Source organism: Giraffa tippelskirchi, chromosome 1 (assembly GCF_054371585.1).
Source record: "Giraffa tippelskirchi isolate mGirTip1 chromosome 1, T2T-mGirTip1v1.2.pri, whole genome shotgun sequence".
Lineage (NCBI taxonomy): Eukaryota > Metazoa > Chordata > Mammalia > Artiodactyla > Giraffidae > Giraffa > Giraffa tippelskirchi.
Genome location: NC_137275.1, coordinates 29,853,926 through 29,872,028, shown reverse-complemented (window position 1 = coordinate 29,872,028; position 18,103 = coordinate 29,853,926). Strand labels below are relative to the sequence as shown.

The following is an 18,103-nucleotide window of genomic DNA, read 5'->3' as shown; positions in this document are numbered from 1 at the left end:
GTAGCAATGAATTCTATGTGTATCAGTACCATAGAATGTTAATCTGATTCAACCTTAGTAAGAAAGAAGAGAATATCAAAGAGGAAGACAGACCACATCATAAAGGACCTAGGATTTAAATTCCATTCTAAATGTATGGGAGGTAACTAAAATTTTAAATAAAGGAATAACATTATCTGATTGGCATTGTCAAATTTTCATTTCTGTGACTATCCTGTGAATACAATTCTGTTTAGGAAAAAAAAAAAAAGAGTAAAGTCTATTTCAAAACTTCTGTTGAGAGAGGTGATGGTTTAGACTAGGCTGGGATCAGTGGAGATGGGGAGAAGGGATCAGATATAGAAATTCTGGAAATACCTGAAGGTATTTGAAAAATGTTGGATGTGGGTTTTAAAGAAAAAAATCTAGAAATAACTCTGATATTTGGGACCCAATTTAGTATATAAATAATGATGTCTTTTAGTGACAAGAAAGACTGGAGAGGAATCAGGGTTTAAGGATTTGGAATATACTAAGTTCTGAACTGGATATGTTAAGTTGGAGATCTCTAACTTCTGTACTGTTTTTTTATTACTGCCACAGCATATCACCATAGACTTAGCATCCTGGAATAGGGAAAATGCTTTATCTCACAGTTCTATGTATCAAAAGTCTACACAATGGCCGGGTCACATAGTTCCTCTGCTTAGAGTCTCACAAGACTGAAATAAAGGTATCATCAAGGCTGCAATCCCTTTTAGAAGCTCTGGGGAGAACTTGTTTCAAGGCCCAATTATCTCTCTATACATCTCTCTTGCCTAACTCTTCTTCTGCTACATCCTCTGACTCCAGCCAGAGAAATTTATCTACTATGAAGAGCTCAATTAATTAGAGTGGGCTTACCAAAAAAAAAATTGAGGATAATTTCCCTTTTGAAAGAATTATAGCATAATAAAGGGTTTCCCAGGTGGCACAGTGGTGAAGAATCTGCCTGCCAATGCTGGAGACACAGGAGACTTAGGTTCTATTCCTGGATTGAAAAGATCCCCCTGGAGTAGGAAATGGCAACCCACTCCAGCATTCTTGCCTGGAAAATTCCATGGACAGAGAAGCCTGGTGGGCTACAGTCCATGGGGTTGCAAAGAGTCAGACACAACTGAGCACACACACACATGCACACACACATATAAATGTAATAATATCTGGAAAGCACTTTGACAGCATAACTCTTTGAAAAGTTGTATTTACTTCCCTTCATTATTCAATTGTCAGTTGAAAAAATATGTGCAACCTAAAAGTTGACAGATTTATTCGGTGGGAATCATGAGGACTCCAGGCCCAGTAAACAGTATCTCAGGTGACCTGGAGAGAGCTGCTGCTGAGAAGGCAAGGGAAGGAGCCAGGCTATATACAAGTTTGCAGCAAGGGGCAGGTAATCTGAATATTGAAAGATTATTGTTAATTAAGGAAAACCAGATCTCTTGCATGAAGAGATTCAGCGCTTTTCTATGTATGGGAAGACGCACAAGGCTTACTGAAATCATTTCTTTCATATGCATCTCAGCTATCTGGGGCCAAATCCTGCTTTTTGATTGCTCACATCCTAATTCCTTGTATAACCATAAGAGCTGATGATGTGGCGGATAACTGCTTCTTGTGCTTCCCACATCCCCTCAAGTCCTCAGCACTTATTGGGGAGGAAGCGGCTGATGGCTGCAGAATAGCTGGCATTGTTTTACCTGGGCTCAGATGGCTATGTCATGGCTTGTTACTGGTACAGCAGAAAATACTTCATTTCACAGAAATAGTTCATTTCAGAGTAATATTTCATTTCACACAATCAACGAGAGCTTGATTGAATACTGAGGGAATGGAAATCTTGAAGAACAGATGCTTAGACACATGCCTACTACAACTTCTAGGTAGAGATTATGAGCAGGCAGGATACATATGCAGGAGCAGCTCAAGTGGGAGGTTTGAATTTAGCCAGGATCCCAGTTTTGTCAGGAGAAAGTTAGAAGGGGAAAGCTAGGAAGGGAAGAGGAGCTATTCAGGGAATGAGAGTTGCATGTGAGCAAAGCCATACAACAAAGACAAGTAAAAGTTTACAAACTGGACTTAGAAACAACTCAGACTTGGATAAGTACACTTCCACTTCCTACTATTATCAAGCATCTAAATGAGCAGAGAAAATAATGTGCTTGAAATGAGATCAAGAAAACGTGGTGCCAGTGAGCGAGCAGAAGGGCTGCCTGGTACTTCCCTTCTTCCTCCTTGCAGGCACAGACAAACTTGGGGTGTCTCAGCAGCCAGGGTAGATGGAAGAGTCTACCCCATCACAGGACCCAGAACTGACCTTTGAACCTTTTAAATAGGGGAAACCTGCATCACACGGAAAGTTTCACTATATTGCCTTTTAAGGGATTTTATGCAGAGCCTAAACAAAGTAGGTAGCTCGATTTTGCATGTTTTTGCTTAATGTGCCATCAAGTTTAACTAAGGTTACTGAGCATGGACGTGGTTGATGACAGTATACAAGGAAAGATTATAGGAGTGAACTATAGAAACATAGATAACAACAACAACAACAACAAATAAATAAATAAAAGGATTTGGGGAGAATATTTAATATGCTTTATTGTGCGCTTATTCTTAGTTGTTCAGTCATATCCGACTCTTTGTGACCCCAAGGATTGTAGCCCGCCAGGTTCCTCTATCCATGGGGGTTCTCCAGGCAAGAATACTGGAGTGGGTAGCCATACCCTCCTCCAGGGAATCTTCCCAACCCAGATCTCCTGCATTGCAGGTGGATTCTTTACCAGCTGAGTCACCAGGGAAGCCAAGAATACTGGAGTGGGTGGCCTATCCCTTCTCCAGGGGATCTTTCCGACCCAGGAATTGAACTGGGGCCCCCTGCATTGCAGGCAGATTCTTTATCAATTGAGCTACCAGGAAAGCTCAAGCTTTATTACCATTTGTCTTCAAATCCTGATAATTTATATGCAACTTCTTATATGGAAGAGGAGATAAAACTAAAATTTCTATTTCCAAGACACAGCTTGATTTCTGCATGTGACTGAATTCAATCCAGCAGGACACAGTGACATGGGAATAGGAAGGCAAAAATCGGGCAGAAGCCCTTTTTCCTGCTTTGACTGCCACCAAGCAAAATCGGATGGATACGCTTGAAGCACCACTACTGCCTCATGTGTGTGAGGCACTTTGACTGCAGTGGAGCAGCAGAGACAGTTCTATATTTTCTGAGTCACAACTCTAACCATCCAACCCCAAGACGAAGAGACAGTGGAAGCCCCCTAACTTCTATTTCTTCAATCCCTCTTACTAATGCTTTGTAAGCACACAGTTATCTCTATGGATCCCCTTTCTACTTAAAAGAATGCCTTCTTTCCTTGAATAGAACCCTGGCAAGGACAAAAGAAGAATGGGATACAAGGAATAGGTGACTGGGTCAGCTGGAAGTAGATCACAGTCTATATTGTATTGAATCAGCCCTTTCTACCATCTAATAAGGGTCCCTGCTCTTTTATGAGCAAATATCCCTCTGTTTTGGTTCTCTCTTTAATTGTAAATGAAGTATATCTGGTGCTTTCCTCACAATAGCATACACACATTCATTCCAGTAAAAAAAATACTCCTTATCCCACTCCCTGTAGACTATATGCCTCCAGGAACTTTGGCTTCATGCCTTCGGTCACAGCAGACTGCTGCCTTCATTAAAAAATTCCTTCTCTCATAAGTCATGGATAGGGACTTCCCTGGTGGCCCAGTGGTTAGGAATCTGCCTTGCAATGCAGGAGGTGTGGGTTCGATCCCTAGTTGGGAAACAGATTTAACATACAGAGGAGCAACTAAGTCCGAGCATTGCAACCACTGAGGCCTGAACTCCAGAACATGCGTGCCACAACTAGGGAGCTCGTGCACCACAACCAAAGATTCCATATACCTCAACCAAAACCCAACACAGTCAAATAAATAAATAATGTAAAATAAATAAAATGAAAATCATGGATTACTTCCATATCCTCATAAAAGCCATAAACCAACCACTAGAATGTGCACCCATCTTTCTGAGTTTTAGAGCTTGCTCCATTTTTCCTCCTGCTCTGCCCCATCACTTTCTGCACCATGTTAGTCCCCCTGGTTTCATGACAATTGATTCCTAGTTTCCTAGTTTCCGACCACATCATTTTTCATGGCCAATTTTGTTGGCCCACCAACATCACTTAAGCCAATCCCTAGAAAATCATTCCAATATCTGGATATCTCATTAATTTCCTCCATCTCAATTCTGGTATTCTAGAACCCTCCTCTCTAGCCATTTTCTGTATTCTAAATTGCATTTTTTTCTTCCGTTACTGAATATCTTCTGCAATCTCACTAGGTTTCTTAGGTCCTCCTGATTTTTAAGTATATGATGAACATTTGAATTTCACATGTTTACATTTTCTGCTTGGTTCTCATATTGAAAAATAGCATATAGTTATACATGCTATTCAGTAAATATTTTCAAGCTAACAATAAATTCACTATAACACTTAATAACAATAACCACATTGAGTATTGTAAATCCACAAAATGCTTGAAAATCAGTATGCAAATTACAGATATTGAAAAGTAATCCAATATACCTAGGTAGTAGAGAGAGAAACAGAAAGACAGATGTAGAATATCTGCATATATATATATATATATCTCCACTACTGGGTATATCTATGTACATATCTAGGTTCTGACATACCTAGATAGTTGATAGGCAGCTAGGTCACTAGAAAGATAGATAGAATGATAGATATACATTATATACATATCAGTTCTACAACAAAAATATATTCACATTTTCCTTATTCAGATGAGGCTCAGAGAAGCAAAGTAACGTGGCTAAGAACAAGCATCTCACTGACAGAGACAGGATCCAACTCAAGCAGATCCAAATCCACATCTATATTCTGTACACAAATGCTTACCATTTCTAAAATTCCTATTTTGATTTTCATGTTGTGAGCAACTCCCACTCTACTTTCTCTGTTCTCACTATTAGGTCAATGAACACTGCTGAGAGAGGTAACCAGTCTATGCTGTCTGAATAGGCTACACGTTCCTACCACTACTGTAAGCAATCTATTTTACCTGCCTCCTCCCCTACATGGTGAGCAACCTAAGAGCAAGTAGAGACCACTCATCCTTATAAATATGCAAACTCAAATCTCAAGTGTCTTGTCAATGAAAATAAAATTACACCTTAAGCTAAGAAAAAATGACAATATAAAGAAGACACCTAGTATATACCTATTCCTTCTATCCCAGATGAGTTCACAGGACCTTGATGAATCTGCTCACAAAGATGAAAAATGATCTCACCTTGGTTGCTGATAGTTACTCCTGATTTCACATATTGACAGTACTGTGGTGTAATGTTCACTTCATAATGCCAGTTTTCTGTGGGTGCCTCTCCACATGAGCAATGCTCTACTGTGATGTCATCCATCTCTGTCAATTATAAACAGTATGGTTGTAGCAATACCAAGATGGATGAAGCTTCAGAATGATCCCAATTGAAGAATCATATGATTAAAATTTGGGGTTTAAGAAATCCACAAATACCCAGAAAATCCTGCATGAATAGAAATGAAAGAGTCCTTTATAAAAATATTTACTCTAAAGTGTCATTTCAAAGGTATCCCAAACCTCTAGGACAATCCGTAAAATGAGGAAAGAAGTTTAATTGTCAAAACAATTCAGACTATAGCAGGAACCCTAAAGTGTCAGAGACGAAGTCATTTCCCTCTTCTTACCCACTTTTGAATTCTCAGCTAGATTATATTTCCCAGGCTTCCTTGCATTTAGACACGGCAATGTGTCTGAATTTCAGCCAATGAATGAGAACAGAAATGGACAAAGTCACTTCTAAACACAGCCATAAATTCTTCCTATGTGTTCCTTCAGGATTTCCTCTTCCTGCTACTGGAATGCTGATCCCCAGGGAAACCTTTATAATCACATGTTGAGGATAGCAGAGCTGCCATCATTCTTGTTCTCTAAATAGCTGCCTGCAAACAAGCTTCCCCAGTTTTAACCCTGACGACCTATGATGTCAAAAAAACATTGTATAAGCAAGAAATTAAGTTCCATTGTTCTAAGTTACTATGATTTTGGTACATATTCTTCTACCTTTTGCTACTCTAACAAAGAAATCAGTATCTCATTTTGAAGTGGGGGACTATACTGATAACGGAGAATGAGAGGGCACTAAGCAATGGTTTACTAATCAAATGGTGCATGGTTAAGACATAAAATAGGATAAAAAGAATGAGAGCATGCTGCTGCTAAGTCGTTTCAGTCGTGTCCGACTCTGTGCGACCCCATAGACGGCAGCCCACCAGGCTCCCCCATCCCTGGGATTCTCCAGGCAATAACAATGGAGTGGGTTGCCATTTCCTTCTCCAATGCATGAAAGTGAAAAGTGAAAGTGAAGTCGTTCAGTCGTGTCCGATTCTTCGTGACCCCATGGACTGCAGCCTACCAGGCTCCAAAAGGCAGTAAAAAAGTAAGGTAAAACTAACCTTTGCAATAACTTGGAAAATAAGCCATCCGTGTGTCCACTGAGCCTGTAATTCTAGGGCAGTGGATGAAAAAAGCTAGTATTTCCTTTCCCACCTCCTTTACAACATTTATATGGGTGCCAGATTACTTGAACTTTAAATATGTTTTTCTTTTATTTGGAAGGTTTTTTATAATTTTATCTAAATAGATTGAAAGTTTCTACATAGATATGTAAATAGATTCTGAAATACCTATATTATTTTCAGAATCCTCTTAGGTGTTTTGTAGATAGTCATAACTGAATATATAATGATGATTTTTTTAATATTACTTTGACCACTGCAGCAGATTATGAAGAGGTCTCACTTTTATACCAGGGAATATATTCTCCATCCTGGATTGGTAGGATTTAGGATGAAATAGAATCACACAAGATAGTCTGGAATAAAATGCAATAAGACGAAATGGAATGGAATGGAACAGAGTACTGCTGCTGCTGCTGCTGCTAAGTCGCTTCAGTCGTGTCTGACTCTGTGCGACCCCATAGACAGCAGCCCACCAGGCTCCTCTGTCCCTGGGATTCTCCAAGCAAGAACACTGGAGTGGGTTGCCGTTTCCTTCTCCAGTGCATGAGTGAAAAGTGAAAGTGCAGTTGCTCAGTCGTGTCTGACTCTTCGCGACCCCATGGACTGTAGCCTACCAGGCTCCTTCGTCCATGGGATTTTCCAGGCAAGAGTACTGGAGTGGGGTGCCATTGCCTTCTCCGGAACGAAGTACACTGCACTTGATAACTTCTTGTTCTATTACATATGTGCCCACGTATTCATATTGAGCCATAGTGTTCAATGTATTTCTATGTACATGCATAAAAACTGCTATGCATAATTTAAAACTTAAAATACTGATTTAATATATCATAAAGAATATTCCCTTAATATTTTGCCTTTAATTCTGTACTGAATAAGAAGGGAAATGACAAAGAGTTGATGGATTGCGAGGAAGCCAAAAGGTCAATGGACTGGTGTTCCAAATGAGATGCCAATGGGAATAGTTGAGCATGAAAGCTTGAAAGAGGGTGGTTGTGGCCCTCCCCCACCAACTGAGATATCTGAATGAATGATTTAGATGTGGAATTGTTGGGAGCCGCATTAGGCATTACTGACAAAATGGAGGCATGGCCCCAACCCCCTCTCCTCATCCCACAAGCACGGTCCCAACCCCCTCTCGGGGGGCGGGGGGGATGAAGGAGTTAGGTCTTATGATTCTGACTTGTCCTTCCCTCCCTCCGGTTGAGTTGGCTGGAAAGAATGTTATAATCCATAAAGTTAACTATTGACATTTGTTCAAGGATCTTTACAAAGAATGTTCCAGGATGAGCACATAGGCTGCAGCCTGAGGCCATGGGAAACATTGTTATCTGAAACCTGCTTGTAAGGGAAATGTTTATGGCAGAACAAGTTTGCTGAGTTTAGGGGTTAGGAATAATTAAGAATAGTTAGAAGCTAAAAGTTTAAGGTATGTTGTAGTGTTGGCATATTTTACTATAGCTTATGGAAACTAGGTATTTTAGAGATACTAATAGCTAAAAGCCTTTTTAGGAGATGATGAGCTTGAGTTACTAGGGGATAGCAGGATTTAAAGAGATAAGAAATAAACTGAGGAATGTGACATACAGCCCAGAAACAAACTTGAGTTACAATGTTATCACAAGGACACTTAAGAGGGAACTCTGAAGGACAACAATGATTTATGGAGACAGTAAATATGGGTGAGGAGAAACTGAAGATGTCATGCCTCTGACCTAATGCCTTTGTAAAAGTATAAAAGAAAACCTGATGCTTAAAATAAACATGCAGCCCAGTGCTTTGAGCGAGAGACTGCATCATTTTCTCTGCCGACCGCGTTCATCCCTTCAGTGCTTCCCTGGCTGTCGGAGCTGGACTCTGGCAAATGTATTAGAGTAATAGTAACCCAGGAGGAGTTTGGCATTCTACAGTCCATAGAATCACAAGGAGTCAGACACAACTTAACGACTGAACAACAACAACAAACAACAAAGGATGCTTCAAGTGCACTTGAAAAGAATGTTTATGCTGGGTTTTCTGGATTGTAATGTCTTCAAAGTATCAATGAAGTCTAAGGGTTCTATTGTATCATTTAGGCTCTCTGTTCCCTTATTGATTCTCTATCTGGAAGATCTGTCCGTTGATGTCTGTTGGACGTTAAAGTCTCCTACTATTATTGTATTCCAGTCAATTTCTCCTTATGTCTGTTAGTATTTGTTTTATGTATTTAGATGCTCCTATATTGAGTGCATATATGTTAATAAATACAATATTCTTTTCTTTTATTTACATTTTTAAAGTGCTGAAAGTAACTAGAAACCTAGGATTCTACATTGTAAAAATATCTTTTTTTAACCTTGTAAAAATATCTTTCAAAAATGAAACAAAGAGATTTGAAGATGATAAAAATCTGAGAAAATGAGTCACCAGCCCATCCTAAAGGAAATTAGTCCTGGGAGTTCATTGGAAGGACTGATGTTGAAGCTGAAACTCCAATACTTTGGCCACCTCATGCGAAGAGCTGACTCATTTGAAAAGACCCAGATGCTGGGAAAGATTGAGGGCAGGAGGAGAAGGGGACGACAGAGGATGAGATGGTTGGATGGCATCACAGACTCAATGGACATGGGTTTGGGTGGACCCTGGGAGCTGGTGATGGACAGGGAGGCCTGGGGTGCTATGGTTCATGGGGTCGCAAAGAGTCGGACACAACTGAGCGACTGAACTGAACTGAGTTGACTCACAATAGAGAAATTCTAAAGAGAGTTATTCAAACTAAAGGAGTATGATCTCAGATGAAAATATGAAATACAGGAAGAAAGAAATAAGAACTATAAAGAATAATCATATGGATATATCTAAATAAATAGCTATTTCAAAAATATTAATGATGTATTCTTCAGTTTAATATATGTATATGCAGAACTAGAATTCATTATAATAACAGCATAAAAGTTGAAAGTAAATTGAATTAAATTGCTGTAAGAGTCTCACACTGCCTGGGAAGTAATAAAAGTATTAAGGTAGATATTCATAAACCAAGGAGGCATATTTTAATCTCTAGGATAATAACTAAAATAATAATAAAAGAATATATTGCTAACGAATAGAAGGGAAATAAAATAAGAAAAATGAAGCTAATAAATATCAAAGACAAAGAAAGAAAATATAACATATAAAGAGACAGAGAAAACAAACAGTAAAATGATAAATTTAAACACAAAGATATCAGTACTTAACATTTAATGTAAGCAAATAAATTATCTAATTAAAAGACAAAGATAGTCAGACCAAATTTTTAAAAATTACTTATTGACTACAAAAGATTCTCTTTAAACATGACAACATCGAATGTTTGAGAGGGAAATGGGAAAATGTATATTGTGCCAAAAGCAGTATTCAAAAGGAACCTGATGTAGTTATACTAATAGCAGACAGATTTAAAGACAAGTATTACTAGTGATAAGAAAGCAGATTTCCTAACACAAAAGAATGAATTCAACAATAAACTAGCCATTTTAAATTTAAGACATAGCCTCTAGGTATAGAATGCAAGAACTGATAGAACTAAAGGATAAAAAGGGCTCTTATAACAGTGGAGCAAACATACATCACTGAATTTAACTATTATAGACACAGATTTCTTTAGAAAAAATATTAATCTGTCAAATAACTTTATTCACCAACAGTCTTCACCTGCAATTTGAATTCCCTGTGACAAAAGACGTTTGCTACTTTAGGTACTGTTCTAGAAAGCAGCTAGTCAAAATCTTTTAAAGTAAAATTGCGCTTGAGTAAGAGTTTTTGTTTTTAAAAGTGTGCTTCCGCTTGCTTCGGACACTCAAATCCTTTGTTGGCTACGACCCATGCAGAAATTGTTTCAGTTTTGACAGTGTTCTTCCTAAATCCTTCACAGCCAGTGTTCTATTAGAACTATAAATTAAACCTTGTATTTAAAACACTTAACTGAAAATGTATCTTGGCATCGAAACAAATTATAGCATCAAGGAGAAAGAAAAGTTAGCTTTTCCATAAAGTGAGTATGTGACTAGCCTGCATGCTTAGTCGCTCAGTTGTGTCCTGACTCTTTGGGACCCCATGTGCAGCCTGCCAGGCTCCTCTGTCCATGGGATTCTCCAGGCAAGAATACTGGAGTGGGCTTCCATTTCCTCCTCCAGGGACTGTTCCTGACCCAGGGGTCAAACCGTCCTCTTCTGCGTTGCAGGCGGATTCTTTACCTGCTGAGCCATCCGGAAAGCCCTTGTATTTGGAAAAGGTAACAATGGGTAACAATTTATGAAGTATTCTGAAGGAGTCTTTTGGGCCTAGAAAAGAAAACAACAGTCTCAAAGGCCCTTGCTGAATCATCTAACTTCGGAGAAAACAAAACAGAACTTTAGGTCCCACCCTGATGCCCCAGGCTGGTTGCATCTATCTGAGATTTATCACCCCCTGTCCAGAAACCTTCCACCCCCTACACCTGCCCAGAAGACTTATCATCCCCTTATCAGAAACCTTCCACAAACCCCCTATAAATATGGAGCCCCTTGATCCCTCTCGGCGCTCAGCCTGGTCGTTAGGCTGACTGTCGCCCCTCCTTGCCTGAATAAAGGTTACCTACTTCCGTTGAGGTCGTCTTTCCTTTTCTGCCTCGCCCGAACTATACCCTACATATTCAGCATTAACTTAGATGATTTACTGGCTCATATAAATGTATAGCAACAGAATTGTGTCAAAAATAATTAGCAAACTAATAAATTGTACATGAGTTCTAGTCTTCAGGTACATGAAATCATTAGCAAAGATGTGATAAGGCAAAGAAAACTTGCTAGTTTAAGATCAACTTCAACTCAATTTCCCCGTCACCACGAAAACCTTTCAAATCACCTTTACAAATTAAATACACAATACCCCTCAATTACTGGGCTTCCCAGTAATTGCAGGAGACAAGAGAGACGCAGGTTCTATCCCTGGGTCGGGAAGATCTCCTGGAGGAGGGTAGGGTAACCCACTCCAGCATTCTTGCCTGGAGAATCCCATGCACAGAGGAGCCTGGCAGGCTACAGTCCGTAGGGTCGCACAGAGTCAGACACAACTGAAGCGACTTAGCATGCATGTACGCACCCCTCAATTACTATAGATTCATCATACCAGGATATTTTAAAATTTGAATGAAGTAAGGAAGAAATTGCTATTGAAAGACTAACATTTATTTATCACATGGGCCAGATTTTTATATGTCCAATTTTATTTAATCTACAGAACAAATTCTATAAAGCAGATTAGTACTATTTTATTTTGTAGACAACAGTGGTGAGACACAAGTGATTAGATCGCTGGCCATACAACACACAGCTATATAAAAGAGAGGAGTTGGGATTTCAATCAGGCTACCTGACTTCATCCCACACACACCTCTCATCTCTAAACTGCTATATAACAAAAGACTCACATTTTTCTGACTGCAACTCAAACACAATTTACAAAGTAACCCAATGTATATCCACCTATATAACCATAAAATGTTTCCTGAAAATATACTTACACATAATGAAATCTGGTATTTTTTCTCTACTCTGCTCTATCCATTTTTTAAATTGTTTCCTATTCTCTAAATTGATATCACAGATTATAATGGGTTGCATCCACACTTCAATAAGTGTTGTCATTTTTTTGAAGTATGTTAGTTAGGTGACTAGAAACCAGTTGGATTTGGAAAACAAAATAGCACAGTAGAAAAGATTCAGTCTTTGAAATGTGTCAAATTTAAGTTCAATTCCTATCTTAAATATTCATGCAAACTTGAACTAGTTTTTTTATTTCTCTTATGATTTCTTTCCTAGTGAGTAATCTGTCAGTGAAAGTCAAAGTGAAATCACTCAGTCGTGTCCAACTCTTTGTGACCACGTGGACTGTAGCCTACCACGCTCCTCCGTCCATGGAATTTTCCAGGCAAGAGTACTGAAATGGGTTGCCATTTCCTTCTCCAGGGGATCTTCCCAACCCAGGGATGGAACCCGGGTCTCCTGCATTGCAGGCAGATGCTTTACCATCTGAGCCACCAGGGGCCCTTCAATCTGGCAGTAATAACATATATTTCAAAGGATTATTGTGAGGATTAAATGATCTAATCCACATTAAGTGATTAGCACACAGTCCAGGAAGTGGCAAAGACCCAACACACCATAGCTATTACAGAATAAAGAATAACATCTTCCAGGATAGGATAATTTTTTTCTCAACTTAATAAATATTATCTCATATGGATAAATCTCTCAGTTCAGTTCAGTCGCTCAGTCGTGTCCGACTGTCTGCAACCCCATGAACCACAGCTCACCAGGCCTCCCTGTCCATCACCAGCTTCCTGAGTCCACCCAAACCCATGTCCATCCAGTCGATGATGCCATCCAGCCATCTCATCCTCTGTCATCCCCTTCTCCTCCTGCCCTCAATCTTTCCCAGCATCAGGGTCTTTTCAAATGAGTCAGCTCTTTGCATCAGGAGGCCAAAGTATTGGAGTTTCAGCTTCAACATCAGTCCTTCCAATGAACACTCGGGACTGATCTCCTTTAGGATGGACTGGTTGGATCTCCATACAGTCCAAGGGACTCTCAAGAGTCTTCTCCAACACCACAGTTCAAAAGCTTCAATTCTTTGGCGCTCAGCTTTCTTTATAGTCCAATTCTCACATCTATACATGACCACTGGAAACACCATAGCCTTGACTAGACGGACCTTTGTAGACAAAGTAATGTCTCTGCTTTTTAATATGCTGTCTAGGTTGATCATAACTTTCCTTCCAAAGAGTAAGCGTCTTTTAATTTCATGGCTGCAATCACCATCTGCAGTGATTTTGGAGCCCAGAAAAATAAAGTCTGACACTGTTTCCACTGTTTCCACTGTTTCCCCATCTATTTCCCATGAAGTGATGGGACTGGATGCCATGATCTTAGTTTTCTGATGTTAAGCATCAGTTCTGCAGTGCTCAGCTTTCTTTATAGTCCAACTTTCACATCCATACCTGGATTCATCTTAAACATAAAATTATCTGATTTAATGTATTCAATTAAAAATAGATTAGTAATTTTCCCATTCCTACCATTTTTGCTAGGCTAGTGTATATTGTATCCATTTACATATGAACCCAATGTATTTTGGAGTATTTTCTTACTCTTTAAGTAATCCAATTATTCATTAGCTATAGGAAAAATATATTAAGCAATTTCCATATATTTAATATTTTAAGTAGCTCAAATACCTGTATGCAATATCTATAGATAAAAGTACACATCTAGGGAGGAAATATAAAATTAAGATAATTGTAAAAGAATATAAATGTATGTATGCTGCTGCTGCTAAGTTGCTTCAGTCGTGTCCGACTCTGTGTGACCCTATGGACAGCAGCCCACCAGGCTCCTCTGTCCACAGGATTCTCTAGGCAAGAACACTGGCGTGGGTTGCCATTTCCTTCTCCAATAAATATATGTATACATATGTGTATATATATTATATATATATATAACTGAATCACTTTGCTGTATATCTGAACTAATACAATGTTGTAAGTCAACTGTACTTCAATAAATAAATAAGTTTTTTTAAAAAGAAACTATAAAGTCTCTGCTTCCTTATTCTCTATTTCTCACCACAAAATCCTTCCTCTTACTTCCAAAATTGAAACAAGGCATTTATTTCAACTGCCTTCTTTTCCTGTTCTTCAAAATGCTTCTTCCCAAATAAGTCAGCACTTACCATATACATGTCAGTTCTGATATGTAAATCTAGACATGTGCAAACTCCAGAATCCACACCATTTTAAAGAAGTGATTCACAAGTTTTTGCTTTGCAATAATTTCAAGGAAGTTTTAAAAATACTTTTGCGTGTCCTCTTACTCCATAGATTCTGATAAATTGTTCTGGGATAAGGTCTGAAAATTGAGAATATTTTTAAAGTTCTCCAGGTAATTTTCATGTGCAATCAAGTTTGAAAACTACTGTATTAGAGCATTCAGCACACTTCCTCAAGGCTTGCTAGGCGATGACTGGATCACAATTCTACGGATGAAGCTGCCAAACTGGTAACTGCAACTGTCATTGCTTTGTTTACATAAAGAAAATCAGCACATATTACCTTCCCTGAAGCTTTCTCTTAACTCCAATAGAAATCCAGAGAGAGGTATTTAAGGAGAGAGATTTTTCTGTGGAAGTTCTTTTTCTTCTTGAGTTTTTAAATTGTGGCTATCTAAGCTGAGTATCTGACAAAAAAATATTAAACAACAGTTTGGTTATTCCAAAGAAGAACCTCCTGCCAAGGTAGGTACTTAGAAAATAGATGTAAGGATTTTGACTTTGGAATTCTAACTTTTACACATACTCTCAATTATATCACTTTCATGGTGTGATACATACACAGGAATATTATATATATGGGAATAGTACTCAACCTTAAAAAAAAAAGAAGGAAATACTGTCATTTGCAACAACACAGATGTACCTAGAGGGCATTATACTACATGAAATAAACCAAAGAGAAAAATACAAATACTGCATGCTATCACTTATATGTAAAAAAATTTTTTTAAGCCAAACCTATAGAAACAGAGAGTAGAAACAGGGTAGGCGGTAGAGAGTGAAATGGGGAGAGGTTAGTAAAGGGAACAAATTTTCACTTAAAAGATAAAGTCTCAGGATCTAATGTATAACACAGTGACTATAGTTGACAATACTGTATTGTATAACTGAAATTTGATGAGTAGAACTTAAATGTTCTCATTAAAAAATAAATAAATAGGTGAGGTGATAGACACATTAATTAATCCAATGAGGGGAGTCCTTTCACAATGTATACATATCAAATAATAATGTTACACAGTTTATGTTATATTTGTCAATTACATCTTAATAAAGCTTAAAAAATTTAAATAGTCATGTTACCTAAAAGACTCAGATGTATTTTAAGAAAAAAGTATTGTCAGTGGTAAAGCTCATTAAGTCTAAAATTTCTGAGTGTGTCGAGAAGAACATTCATGTTGACTGGTTGCACAATTTACATCCAACTTCATAAATCTATTGACTCTTTTCTGCTGACATATTTTAATGGTCTCTAAAGTTAATCATGAATAGAAGAGTCTTAAACTCAAAGATATATTTACATTTCTGTTGTTTTTGTTTGAATTGAGTTTTTAATGCATTTTGAAACTGCCTTTTGAGAGAACATATTAGAAAGGTAATTTTAAAGGGGTGGCCTCACCAACCTATAACTGTAGAATCTGTGGACCTCTTGTCCTAGGTCATTTTCAAGGCTAGTACAGATGATGGACACCATTCTGATCCCAAGGCAATCTGTCATCATGGTGGTGATTGAATTTGCCTTCCCAGAACACAGGTTGCCATGTACTTGTGATATATTACTGAAAACTGTAACCAAATTAAGGACAAAGTCTCCTTTTCCTAATTCAGACTCTGATGGACAATAATTGGCTTTTGGGAATCACTTGTGGAAAAAAATATGGCAATAATATCTTGTAGTGTTGTTAAAGGGAAGATACACATTGCACAATATTTTCTCTTCAGATAAATCTAACTAAATTGGATTACTTTTTTGTTTTTTAAAAAAATAATTATACTAAGAATTGATTTTTTTACAATAGTCTGGTCACATTGACATTATCCAGGTCATGAATCTACAGAAATCTATCAGTTATTCCTACTATCAAAAGTACACTCAAATAAGTTATGTTTCTTAACAGTAGTCACCACTGTAGGCAGCAAGGATTTTCCAAAAATACTTTTATTTTCAAAATGTATTTGAACAGCTATCTGGGAATTGCCTTTCATTAAATACAAGTCCCATCATTTTGTTATAAAATATCACAAACAACAATATTGCTGTGCATACATGCTGCTTCCTTTCCCCAAAATGTCAAGCACACCTTTGAAAGGCTGCAGTGCTATTTCTTTGTTATATCATATAACATATACTAGAGTGCTTGCTAAATTTTTATTTTAAATTTTGAAAACAATAACTGATCAGTTGACTAACCATAGACAATCATTGGTCTGCTTTCAGGGGCAACTTTAAAGAATGAAAAACATAAATTTCATCTTCAGCCTGTTGACTCTTGTCACACATCTTATGGTAAGTTCCCCTAGTCTTATTCTTCATATGTTTCTTACTAATTATAACTTCAAATAAAATTCTGATATCTATGATGTCATCCTACTTCATATAACAGTATAGTGTCCAAATGTCAATCATTATAGACTTGTTCTTATTTTCCTTTTTCTTTCTCTTTTATATATGACTACTCATCTGGGCACTGGTCATGGGCTTGAAGGAACAGAGGCCAGGGAGAATCGGGAAGAGTTTTGTCTTTTCCAGAAACATCTCTTCCTTTTTTTTTCTTTTTCAAAAGTATTACAATCAAATTGTCAGAAACATGTAATGTAAGTTTACTAAGTGCTTTAAGACTGCAGGAAATAGGAAAACAGAAAGTGGGGCTCAAAGATAAATTTTCTAAAATTTATAAATGCATTGTAAAGACTTTAAAATTAGAAAGTTCTTCTTATGTCTTAAAACACATTGGTTAGGGCTAAAATGTTTCTATTAATTGACTAGGAAATAAAGTTTTACTTTTTACTTAAAAGAACAATACAAAAAGAAAGATCATTCACTCAGGAAACACTTATGTTAACTCAAACTTCTGAAAAGCATTGGTTAAGCTGTATAGAAGAGTCAAAATATATATAATGCAAAGAAGCAAGTGATAAATTCCATAGCCATAATCATCAAGAGATTAATTTGAACCCCAGAGAAAGAATAGTTACGGTAGTGTACTTTGGTGCTGAGGTGGGAATTAGAGAGAAGAGAGAAAGCTCAAAATATGTTTCATTCCTTAATAATTACTGACAATCTACTGTGGGTTGAGTCCAGTGCTGGATGGTACAAAAAGCACTGATGTTGAATTCGAAATTGGGGTCCTCATAGATCACGTACTCATTTCTTATACTTACCTAAGATAAACTATTTAGAAACCAATCTATACTACACAGTGAGCAAATATATGTCAATAGGGTCTACCAATAATACAAGGAGATAAAGTATAATTATTATTTTGACACATTCAATGATTTTATGTAAATATTCTTGGACAAGTGGTTTATTTTCACTTAGCTCAGATTCTCATCTGCAACATGATGTTAAACAATGTTTCATTTCATGGGATATCTGTATCAGGAACACCTGATCCAACTCTTAAGACTGTATATTTACAGACCCTGGCCCAGGCCTGAGAAGAAAAAAGAACATCTGATTTTGAGGTCTGAACATCTGCAATCCATGGAATTCTTATGCATGCTAAAGTTTGAGACTACTCGAATAGATTTTATTGAAATTAACTTCTCAAGCTATTCTGTTATAGTTACATGAGGTATATAAAGAGAATTTTTAAGATAAATTTAACTGAAATCAATACATAAAATGAAAAAGTCTTAAGTCA

General features: G+C 37.5%; 1 protein-coding gene across 5 annotated transcripts in view; it reads right to left on the bottom strand.

Annotated features, from left to right (window-relative positions):
- Window positions 1–18,103, bottom strand: part of LOC145544668 (uncharacterized) — a 256,837-nt gene that overhangs the window by 124,594 nt on the left and 114,140 nt on the right. For 2 of the 5 annotated variants that reach the window (XM_081587658.1, XM_081587642.1), the window contains exon 1: window positions 5,359–5,487. The exons of 1 other annotated variant lie outside the window; for it this stretch is intronic. The gene's annotated coding sequence lies outside the window, so the exon portion shown is untranslated. Of the gene's footprint in view, window positions 1–5,358; window positions 5,488–18,103 lie in introns of those variants that run through there. 2 more of the 5 variants (XM_081587632.1, XM_081587667.1) reach the window with 1 other exon arrangement.